At 44.8% G+C, this 11,776-nt stretch overlaps 1 protein-coding gene across 3 annotated transcripts in view; it reads right to left on the bottom strand.

Moving 5' to 3' along the window:
- Nucleotides 1-10,047, bottom strand: part of ST6GAL1 (ST6 beta-galactoside alpha-2,6-sialyltransferase 1) — a 148,146-nt gene extending 138,099 nt beyond the window's left edge. Inside the window, exon 1 of one of the 3 annotated variants that reach the window (XM_081301174.1) lies at nucleotides 9,785-10,047. The gene's annotated coding sequence lies outside the window, so the exon portion shown is untranslated. The other 2 variants (XM_081301176.1, XM_081301175.1) reach the window with 2 other exon arrangements.
- Nucleotides 10,048-11,776: the final 1,729 nt, after the last annotated feature.

Raw genomic sequence — 11,776 nt, forward strand, 5'->3', positions numbered from 1 at the left:
AGGAAGGGCATAGTAGGGGGAGTTTATTTGCCACTAACTTCCAAGACCCTGATAGTTTCACTGAAAATGTGAGTTTGTGTACACTCACACATACATGCTTACAATGTGAGTTCTTCCTGTAGGTATTCCCAATGCCTAGAATATAATAGGCATTCAATAAATATTTGATGAGCAAATTAATGTTGAATATACTCAATAAGAGAATAAATTGTTTAACAGCCTAGAGGCACACTGCAAGATAAGCCCTTAACAATGATGCTATTGAGTTCCATTTGCAAGTTTAAAGGCATTTAAGGTAGCAGAGCAATAGTAACCACCAATCTGTGGTCATGCTTACTAACAGTGTGTTTAATCCCAGTCATAACTAAATAATAAGCACAAGTGGATACCACAGCTTTAAAGGGAGAAAGGAAGAGAGGGAGAAAGGAAGGGAGAGAGGGAAGGGAAGAGAAGGGAAGGGGAGAAGGGAGGGACGAAAAGCCACATGTTATACACACGTAACTGTTCCATTAGTTCTTTCAGATATTTTAGAGGAATGATAAAAAAAAAAAAAAAAAAAAAAAAAAAGCTTCCTGGAGCTGGCACCACCCATATGTGTAATCCCAGAGAATCAGGAAACTGAGGAAGGAGGATTGCAAGTTCAAGGCCAGCCTCAGCAACTAGTGAGACTCTTTCTCAAAATGAAAAACAAAAAGACCTAGGGATGTAGCTCAGGGGTAAAAGCACCCTGGATTCAATCCCCAATACCACCACCCACCCACCTACACACACACACACACAAAAAAAAAAAAAAAAACTTCCTGAGCTCCAGTAAGGAGAAATTGTTCAACTAAGTCCCCAATAAACAATAGGACTAAACATTTCTTAAGCCTAAAGAACTGGGAGTTATTAGCAGTGGGCAGACCTATAGTATGATGTAGGGAAAGACTGACAGTACTCCCTCTACTCCCAGCTTCACCCCTCAGCAGCAGAGGAGCTGTGGGTGAGTTCTATCCCTTTCTGGAGTTCAATTTTCTCATCTGCAATATGATGCCAAAACACCAGCCCTGCTATGAAAATCGCAACACCAATAGTGCTTAATCAGGGCCAGGCACAAGCAAAAGCCCAGAAGATAATATTGGCCACATTTCCCTCATCAAACTAGCCTAAGACTTAAGGAAAGTGTTAGGGTTTGGATCTGGTATTTAAAGGTGAGATTTTAGGAAATAATTGGGTCATGAGGACTCTAACCTCATCAGTGGATTAATCCATTGATGGTTGAATGGACTACTGGGAGGCGGGACCTAATTACTGAAGATGTAGGTCACTGGAACCATGCCCTGGAAGGGTGACTTATCTTGTGCTCCCCAGCCCCACACCACCAGCTCCTTCCCTCTCTACTGTGCCATGAGCTTTCCTCCAGCACATGCCCTTCTGCCCTATTGTTCTGCTTCATCTCAGGCCTGGAGCAATGGATCCGTGGACTGAAAACTCTAAAACCATGAGCCAAACTAAACTTTCCCTCTTTTAAGTTGTTTATGTCAGATATTTTGATCACAATGACAAAAAGCTAAGTTACACAGAAAGGGACATGGCGGGTCCTCTCAAGTCTAACTTAGAGGACCTCCAAGAGGTTACAAAGGGTACAGTGTTCCAAAATTTAAAGCTGGATGACGTCTTGGCACTGTGTGAGAGAGAACTCCACCAATCAGGAGTAGGATACCAATTTAGAAAGACTTGTAATGAAAAAAAGTTTACAACCCTCCTCCTGGGACATGTAGTTCTTTTCCAGTTGCCAGATTTCCTGGTCATCTAAAGTGTATGTGGATATATTTATTCCTGTGGAAATAATTTATGAATATAAGGTCAAGCAGAGCTGAAGCCAAGGACAGAACAGGGGAGGATTGCCAAGATCCAAGGGAAACAATATTTAAGCCTCTTTTGAAGGTTTCCATTTTATGCCATTTTTCAAAGCAGGTAGAAACTGCTCAGGTTACACTGTCCATAATTTGTTTCACTCCCCTCAGATTCTACTTTGCATCTTTCTGGTTCTTCACCCATAGTCTCAGACTCTCAAAGTTGGAAAGGGCCTTTGTGGGCAGTTAAGGCAGCTCCCTTGTGAAGCAGGAGTCCTCTGATGGTGAACAAGTTCACTTTCAGCCTTTGTTTGAACTTCTCCACCACAAGGGTCCGCTGCCTGGTAGCATGGCCTGTCCTGTGGTTGGACAGGTCTGTTAAGTTCTTCTTTATCTGCCTTCTGCAAGTGTCTCCACCCCACCCTGTCTCCAAAGTGGTTGTCCTTTCCTCAGTAGCCATTCAGCATGGCTCTAATCATTCTTCTTCATGAAGAAGATGCCTCTTATTTGGATCTTATGCAATACAGAAAGCCCCAGTTTCCACATGCATTCTAACACCTTCCACAGGCCATCCTAACCCCCTGTCTTTCATGTAGCCCATTTCTGGATGGGCTTCATTCTGTCCCTGTCTGGGTGGGATCCAGGATCATTTCGCACTCCAGATGGGTCTGAACAACTACACAGAGTGGAACATTTCCTCCTCCAGAGCCTGAGAACAAATGCAATTTTGATTTTTTTTTTTTTCCTTTTCTCTCCTCCCTATCCCTTAAGTGCCAGTTCAGCCACAGGGTCACCAATCCTGACCCTCAGAAAAGAAGCAAACTTAGGAGGCCCAGGGAACAGGAGATGATGATGCGGCTCAATTTTTGCACGCAAGGCTGAGGGCACACAACCAGGCAGGCTTCTCCAAAAATAACCCTTCATCCAAACAGTCAGTCTCTTGGTGGCTTCCCGGGAACCCTCCAGTATAACAGGGTCTGGTCTCAACGTCCCTGGGCTCTCTCCCTTGCCACCTTTTCCAGAGCTTGATAGACAGGTTCACTTAGTTCACTGACACTTTCCAACAATTTTCCATGCATCCAAGGTCTAAATACACTTAGAAATATATTTCTATGAATACAGTTAAATGTCCACCAATAGAAGATTGGTTAAGTAAACACATTCAAACTACAGAAAACAATGTAGTATGAAAAAAAAATAAGCATTCACTGATAATGAATGGTACACCAAAACCCATAATAAAGTGCAAAAGACCAATTTGTCAAGTGGCAGGTATAATGTAATCCATTTACTGACTTTGTAAAATACATTTGCATATAATCATGAATACATACATAAATGCAGAAGAAAGGGGCTATTAGGGCCCCCGCTTAAGCTGTAAACAGGAGTCACTTCAGAGACAGGTGGAATGGGGAAAGAAGGGCATAAGTGGTGAAGGGGGTAACTTTTCACTCTCTCTGAATATTCTAAAATGATCTCATGTATCATCTGTGTGAAGAAGCCTCCAAAACTAACACAAATCTTTCATTTGATGATACTAGAGCTGGAAGGAACTGGAGAGGATGGGGAGTTGAGTCTGGCTGCCCAGGTAGCATGTGTCCCTCCCAAGGCCACACAGATAGCTAAGAACAGCCAGAGACCACAAATCACAGCCCAGATCCTGAAATAATAAGAGTTCCAGTGGATTAAGGAGAGGCTTTGTTTTGACTATTAAATCAGATCTTCTCCTCCTTTATTTGAGGCAAACAATCCTACTTGGGTGTAACTGTGACTTGGAAGAGATGAAGACTCAGCAAGGACTTCATTTCGGAAGTGGAAAGGGGAGTCCATCCCTTCCCATAGAAGAAAAGGACCCCAGAGGGGCCTGTTATTCAAAGTATGGCTGGCAGGACCAGGGCCTTCTCTGGGGCTCCTTGCCCTCATCAATGAAACAGAGGGAAGAGCTAAGAGAGAGAAGGAATAGAAAGCAGAATTGCAAAGATAGGTGCTCTGTGTGCCAGGTGTCACCCTGAGAAATGACCGTGTGTCAGGTGTGAGAGGCTCGCAGTAATGCTCCAGAGTGCATTCTGATGAGACCAGGCCTTAGTCTGGGACCTTCATTCCTCATGGAAACTGTCTGTCACAAAGGAAGGTGGGGTCAAGTCTGATTTAGGTGCAACTAACAGTGAGGCACTTGGACTGCCACATGGATTACATCATTCAGTAGTCACCAAATTTTTATAAACCTGCTCAAAGAGATCCAAAAGTCACTTGCCAAAAGCATACAACTGCTAAGGGTTGGGGCCTTTATTTGAAATTAGGTTTCCTAACTCTAAATTGAGTCTTCCTTCTACTGTATCTCTTTGGGACACTGCAGGGCCTCCTTACTTGAGCAATAAAGCTTAAGGCATTCCCAGGATGGTTCCCCCCCACTCCTCAGCCCTGCTACACACACACACACACATACACACACACACACAGCCCTACAACTGCAACCCCACCACCACCACCACCAAGCCAGAACAACTCAATGTCTCAACTATGTGTCATGGGACTCAGTAAAGTATTTATGGAGAGGCAGATAAGCTGTCAGGGACAGGATTCAAAGTAACATGGGATTGAGGTTGGGGTTATATATTGGCCATGAGTTTTGACAACAGTTGAAGCTAGATAATATGATATGGAGTTCATTGCACCCTCCTTTCTACTTTTGGATGTTTGGATTTTTCCATAATAGAAGGACTTTTTTTAAGTGCATGATGCAAATGATCATTTCTGTCTCAATTTGTCACTGGAGAGGAGGTTCTGTGCTAATTAACATTCTACTTCCCTCAGCACAAGCCATATAAGGGCCTGCTGTCATGGCAGGAAAAAGTATTAGGACCAAAAAACAAATTACAACAAGGATATCCATCACTTTCTGAGTGTCCCCTGTATACCTGGCACTGCACTGGACCTTTTACCTGTTGATACAAAATAATCCTTACAATTGCCATGTGGGATAAGATCATTTATTCCCATTTTACAGAGGAAGATTTTGAAGTTTAGTACCTTTAGTTTATCCCCATGTACACCAGGTGGTAAATGGTAAACAAGAATCTAAATCCTGAATCGCTTATGCCCTTAATTTCTACAGTTCCCATAACACACAATATTTCTCTACTTTAAGGCTTTATATATAACTAGATAAATATATGACCCAATAATTCCAACTTTAAGACCCTCTCCTATGGAAATTATCTGGAAAATGAGCAGAGATTTATTGGCAGACAATATTAATCACAGGATCAATGGCGGGGGGGGGGGGGGGGGGGAATGAAGAATAGCTTGACTACCCAATAGTGGCCCTTGCCTGGAAAGCTGTCCTGGCTGTTCCGCTGTGGTCTTAGGAGGCTGACTCTCCTCTGTGACTGCACAGCATTCTGCATAAGTCTCTTGTCCCCTCTGATTCCTCCTTTGGACTCTGAGTTTCTTAAAAGCTGATCTCTTCTTATTTGTCTTTGGTTTAGATTTGGGGCTTGAGTACTGATGGATGAATTAATAAAGGAGCCTGGAGTTGCTTATCTAACCTGAAAACTAGGGCAATAAAAAACCTTTTAGAGATCAAAAGGGCAGGACTAGAACTCAAGGCCACGCACAGAGAGCTCTTCTCTTCCACTGTACTCCCAGCACTCTTAAAACTTAAAAAAAAAAAAAAAAAAAAAAAACCCTATGGCTGATTTTTTAAAATTTTTTTGTTGTTGCTGTAGATGGACAGAATACCTTTTATTTGATTTGATAATTTTTATGTGATGCTGAGGATTGAATCCACATGCTAGACAAGCACTTTGCCACTGAGCTACAGCTACAGCCCCCTATGGTTGATGTTTGAAGCCTTGAGCAAAGGCAGGGAGAGAGTCCTTGACAGGCCCTCACTAAAGTGATCCTGAACCACCTGACCTTGAAAATGCTGAGCAGCTGATATGGATGACAAATCAAAGGGCACCACTTTAACGCAGATGGGAACTACAAAATGCATATATGAGAAGATTAAGCACAAAAAGATAAGAGATGTCACTGCACAGACAGTATGTTATCAACCATATAGGGAAAACAATCCACAAAAAGAAAATAGCAGAAGGAAAATTATCAAGTGCTAACAGTGGTTGTCTGAGAATAGTGGAACACTTTTCTGTTTCTCAATACTTTCTTGTAATTTCCAATTTGTCTTCAGTGGACATGTTTGTTTTTATAATCGGAACAATGATTAAAACTTCAATTACCACATTCTTTCTGAAGACTAACCTGACTAGTAATGACTTAGAAAATTACCCCAGCATTTTAATATGATGAAACTTCATTGCTTAATGTTACTATCACAGAAAAGCCTATAAAAAGTATATCCCTAGGAGTCAGGTTGCAATGATGTAGTTTAAGAATATATGCAAACAAGAAAAATTTCCTTAATTCAGCTATTATCAAACAAATCACTGATACCAGGTCTGAGCAACAAACTCCCTTTCCAGATATACAGGACTCTAACATGCTAGACAATCACTGTGTTTTCGTTAATGAATTATTACTGGCATTTTTTAATGTAACCACATCCTCACCCTTATGGAGCACTACATTCTCTTTGAAGCCATACATCTTCCACTTTACCTCCAATTCTCATTTACTACCAGTTCTTACCTTTACCAATAAAAAGAGGGGCGGGCCCTCCAGAGGTCAAAATTGAGGTGAATTAGATTTTGTTCGGCTGTTAAGGGCAACTTCCAAGAGAGATCCAAATGTATTCCCAGCAAGATTGGTAGGGCTGGACTGGGCCTTCCTGAAAAATTGTAAATCCCTCAGGGCAAAGAATGGATCTACTCGTTCTTTCTTGGTAACCCCAGGCTGAGCACAAAACCTTCTCTGCTTCCACTATCTATTTGTCAATAAGGAGAATGAATAAGTGAAATGACTTAAGATTGCACAACCAAAGTTATGAAAGTTCTAGTTTTTCATCTGTTTTTTTACTTTGTCTTTTACCTTAGAGTCACAGACTTCATAACTATCCAAACCTCCCTTTATAGTTTAGCAGGCATTCACACCTCTTTATGACCAGTGGGGACCCCTTACCCAAGCACACAGGTTTCCCCATTTATCACCTTAAAATCTGGTGAGCACAGGAGCCTACCAAGAGATCTGAACATATGCCTGTGTCATATGACTAATATTGCCAGAAACTCCAGGAGATTTATACACACGATTCCCCTCACATCATACACTGGCCCTTCTGCTTCTCTATCTGGAAGGCCTGAGCATCTTCCACTCTACTAGAGCAGCAGGTACAGAGACTGGGCAGGTAGGGATCTCACTGAACAAAGAAAACTGGAACCCAAGAGTTGAGGTAGTGTGAACAGCTAACTGAAGTCTTCTGACTTCTCACTGCCCTCTGCTTTATAATTATGTGCTAAACAGCCTTCTGACTGAATAAGGCAGAAAGCAATAAAGGAACCCTGTGTAAAAACAAAGTAAGCACTAAAGAGAACTGATTCCCAACAACTGTAACACTTTACCATATCCACCATTGGGATCCATGCCTTTGTTTAATAACCAAACACATTTAAATCCTTAAGGAATTCATTCTCTGACTTCAAGGGTGTTGTTATAGCAACCACATAACTTTGACTCTCCTCTAGGGTACCCACAACAACTTGTTTGATGCAACCATTTCCCTTTTGAGAAGCTCTAAAAGTAGAATGCGCATTTCCATGTACCCTTGGGCAAGTAATTTCTCTTTGGAAATAAGAAGGTCCAGGATGCAGCCTGATGATTTCTCAAGTACCTTACAGGGTTAGCATCCTAATGAGAAAAACAAACTCCCTTGTCAAGTGCAATTACTGTGAACCTGAAACAAACTCCAAGGAAAGGAACAAGTGTAGCTAGGAGATTACAGGGACAGGGGAAAACCACAAACTACCCCTAACTATCGAAACCGGCCTGGCTGTTTTTGGGTTTTCCAACTTCTCTGCCAAATACAAAAATAAGCAGTTACTTCCGTGGGACTCTATAAAAAAATAAATAAAATAAAATCAATGAAAACAATGCTTTGTTCTCCCATGAGTGGATCAGGAGCAGCCCTCTAAGAGACACTTTCCTCCCTGATGTCAACAGCCCATGCTTTCACCCAAACAAAGGCCTCCTGGCACCTGGATGAGAGGCAAAACATCTAAGTCTCCATAATTGGCCATAGTCAATTTGAGGGGAAGGGGCAATCAGGAGAGAAAAATAACTAGGCTTATGAAAGGCTAGAAGAGTAAGGAATTATTAAATGTATCTTTTCTCAAAAGAATAAAGAACTCTTGAAAGGGATAATAGAAGGGTGCAGCTTTCAATCTGAATTACTTTCTTTGTTTAACTCTACTCTGCCTAAGGCCAACTGTCTTTTAAGCCAACCACAGAAGCCTGGTTCTGCCTTGAGTTGCCAGCAGGGCTGTGCAATGTGGGAGCTGGGAGACCCACACTCAAATCCGGGCCCCAATTTCACCCAGCTTAAACTTGGACAAGCGGCTGAACTCTCAGACCTCAGTTTCCCTCCTGTAAAGTATAATAAGGTTCGCTGGATGTTCTCTTGACCTTTTCAATAACAGTGACATGGGGCTAGAGATTTCTTCAGCTCTCCTGAGAAAGGTTAATCTCCAACCGTACTAGACAAGGTAAAGCTGCACCCCCAATACTCACCAAGCACACAGTGGGGCAGTGCTCCTTCCCTTTCTGCTGCGCACACCTCTTACTCCCCAACCATATGGTCTTACTTCCTCATTGACACCACTGCCTAAGAGACCAATTTATTCCCCAAACCATCTTCCTGCTGCCAGTCCAGAACTGATTAAGTAAAACCTGCAATGTTGAGTTGAGCATGTGAGCAACGAAAAACAAAACAAACAAGAGGCCTCTCTTTCCGGACCTTGGAATTTCTTTCAAATAATCTCATAAGTGAAACAGTATGTTTCACAGGCCCGCGTTCCTGTGAAAACATATAATAAACTGAAAAGGAGCCAGTGACACCTGGGGTGTCTAAACTCACGGACCTATGAAGCAAAGCGCAGGGGAAACCTATGCCCTTACTGGCCAGTGTTTAAATTGGACTGTTCTTTCTACAGGCTGGAGAGGCGCTCGCAGATTTCCCAGGAGGCGGTCACTAGAGCGCGTGGACAATGCTGCGCCGGTCATGGTCCTTTTTGGAAAGACACCCATAGACCCTTGTTTAGAACCATATCCCTAGGACACCTCCTTGAGGGCCTATCCACTTCATCCGAAGGAATGCTCCACGGCCGGGACAGACTCTTGGGCTGGGGTAATTCTTTTTGTAGCTGCTTTCTCGTTTCGTTTTTCCTTTAAAATCTAGCAGTTTAGTCTGATGCACAAGCGGTACCTTTTAAATGTCTCTCGCTTGCCTCCACCAAGTGGCGCCTGCAGCGCCGCTCCCTCCCGCGCCGCAGAGACAATAGCCGGCTCCATCGGGCGGCTTACCAGGTTTGTGGTGCGCCCAGTTCCCGGGGCAGGGTGCACGTGCGTTTGTTGTGGTGTCTGTGCTCCCTCTCCAGCCGCGGGCCTCAGTTTCCCGATCTGCAAACCCACTAGGCAGGATCTGCAGGAACCCGAACTCTGCAAGACGTCCGCTTCACACAATACAGATGGCGCGGTGGAGAAAGCGGGGCTCCGGAGGGCCGCGCGCACGTGGGTTTGTTGTGGGTCCGTAGGTTCGCGGAGCCGGGGAGCAGCCAGCGCGGCCCCACTGCACGGACAAATACACTAACCCCCTCTCCCCGGCCCAGCCAAAAGGCGGCTGGTTTCGCAAAGGCAGTTGAGAAGGCGCTGGAGACAGATCCCCTGCGCCCTAGGCGCGCCGCGGGCCCCACCGCTGTGCTTCGCTCTTGTACCCCTTTGCATCACTCCTCCCGGGGGCCCTGAGGACGCCGCCACCCATCTCACCCCTTACTCACTCTCTGCGTTCTCAGTAGAGAAGGCTGCGGCTGCTCCGCCCGCTCTGCGCTGACGCTGGTCCGTAGCCCGTTCCCTTTGTTAGCGCTGGGCAGTGCCCCAGGCGTCTTCCCCAGCCAGCCCTGCCCAGGACTCCCCTCCCCCAGGTGCCTCCGGACTCAGCTCTCGGCTGGGATAGCGGAGCTCGTGACTGGAGCTTTAGAGGGAGTCCCAGGAGGTGGGGTTTGACGAGGAGGAACGAGGGACGGGCGGTGTGTGGTGGTGGGATCGAGGAAAGGAGGGAAGACGAGCGCAGCGAAGGGGCGGAGAGGAAGCAAGCCGTCTCCGTTATGCAAATAGAGTCACGAAGACCAGGCAAGGCCCCGGGCCACACGGCGCCCCAAACCATCCTGGCCCTCCGGAGGTCGCTATCGAGCGGGCTAAGGGTTAAGGGTGCCTTGTTAGGACTCTGCGTAAACAGGGACACTGCCTTCCCCCAAGGAGGGGGAACTGAGGGAGAGAGGCAGTGCGGCAAGCAAGGACCCCCAAATGCTGCCTGTATACCCACCTACCCCTGCCCAGGAGAGTTGAATTCGGTATTGTCCAGTTTTTTGTCCTAACAAGCAGCCACTGTCCATTTGCTACCAACTGACCCCCTGAGCAAGTCACTTAAACCACTTGTAAACTAGCATTCCGGAGGATAGGAAAGAACTAAATGTATTTCAAAAGGATTGATAAGAATCTGTTAATATCATGCATAGCATGTATAGGTGGGCTCAAATAACAAACAAAATAAGAGAAGGGGCGTGGTGGAACCCCTACACACAGAAAAATCTACCTTGGCTGTCTGCAGGTGGGCTGGCAGAGAAGGCTTCTGGTAGGGTGATGAAAGGAGCCAGGTTCCTTCCGCTCACCCGGACTAGGATGGCGCTGCTGGGGAAGAAAGACAAGAAATCATTGTTGAACAAGGCATCCTGACTATCCCTGACTGCCCCAAGGCCACTTCCCCAATACAGAAAACAGCCCTATAAGAGGTACCCCCATTAGGCCGCACTCCAGTTCCCTACAGCCCAGAAAAGAAATGGGAGTAGCAGAGGCAAAAACCATATCCCAAATGTCTAACTGAGTGCCCACTATAGAGAAGAAGAGGGGAGGAGAGGCAACGTGGAACTTAGAGTGCTTGAAGTCTGGGCCTACAAAGTTTTCTCCCCAAGTCAAGGAGGCCACTCCCCACCACTAACCTGGAAAAGGGAAGATTGCATCCTCATCCCCAACATCCTTCTTCCAGACACTGCTTCCTCCCTCTCTTAATCCAGGCAGTTTCTGCTCCTAACCCTTCCCCTGCTGCTCTGAAAGCAGTATTGCTCTGTACAAAGTGGTCCAATTAAAGAGAGCACCAGACAGTGAATTTAAATCGATGATCAACAAGTGATACATTCTTGAGTGAGTTCAGGACTGCCCTTTGCTCTTGTATAAAATAGAGATATTAACAATAGTATTGTTTTCAGGTTTATGTGAAATGGTGATCTGTGTAGAAGCGCTTCACTTAGATGGTGCTCTTAACAGTAAAATGTGGATGTGAGAGAATGCGCAGAATCAGACAACACTGACATCTGTTTCTGAGAGGATGCTACATTGAAGATTGAGACTTAATTCTTTTTTAAAAAAAGAAGACACTCTTAAAGATTTTGTGCAGTGCCATACAATGCATCTATTTGTTTTGCATCAATTCCTCTGGAATCACACTGGAAAATGGCTGGCAGGAGCAAGTCAGAAGATGGGCTTGGATTCTGCCATCAGTGGAGATATGATAAGAGTGAGCCAGGACAATGGCAGAGGGAATAAAGACAGGACAGCTAAGTAATAGCTGTCACTTGGGAGAAAAGGCACTTTGTTTATTGTATTGTCTCTCCTCATCATTGTCTTTCCTTCAACATCCTTTTTGTGTCAACTCTACTTACAAACAAATACAGAAGAGAAAGCTCTTGTAAAATATTGCACATTCCCCAATTCTC

Source organism: Spermophilus citellus (genome assembly GCF_964194105.1).
Source record: "Spermophilus citellus genome assembly, chromosome: 7".
Classification (NCBI taxonomy): domain Eukaryota; kingdom Metazoa; phylum Chordata; class Mammalia; order Rodentia; family Sciuridae; genus Spermophilus; species Spermophilus citellus.